Source organism: Strix uralensis, chromosome 5 (assembly GCF_047716275.1).
Source record: "Strix uralensis isolate ZFMK-TIS-50842 chromosome 5, bStrUra1, whole genome shotgun sequence".
Taxonomy (NCBI): Eukaryota; Metazoa; Chordata; class Aves; order Strigiformes; family Strigidae; genus Strix; species Strix uralensis.
Window position 1 is genome coordinate 58826612 of NC_133976.1, and position 504 is coordinate 58827115.

The window sequence follows — 504 nt, forward strand, 5'->3', positions numbered from 1 at the left end:
GGTCTTTGCCTCTGTGGCTCTGTGAGAGACAGCGACAAAGCTTAAGGTTTTTTTCCCACCAACAGGAAAGCAGCCCCTGTTGGATGGAAATAGCTCCCAGATAACAGCAGGTGTTTCTCCAGGTCAGACCAGGATGAATGGATATTAGGTAGGGCAAAGCAGGCTCTAGGTAGGGTTCGGGAGGGGGAGTTCACTATGTGATTGGTCCGGGAATGGTTGTATAATCTCGTCACAATGCACCATTTCTTCCTGCACCAGAGTTTTTGGAATGGCGGGGGGAGGAAGCGGAAAGGGAAGAAAAGTGTGGAGGTGAGCAATGTGGCATTTGATGTGGCATTCTGTGCCCCAAAAGCACATAATTAAATGTTAGGTTTGGGAACCTCAGGGCACGAGTTTGACGAGTTCCTCTTGGCTGCTCTGGCAGCCAGCAGGCAGGAGGAAGGGGTGCCTTGCCCTCCAGCAAGAGTGGTACCACTCGAAGTGGTGGCATGGGGAAGGCAGCAC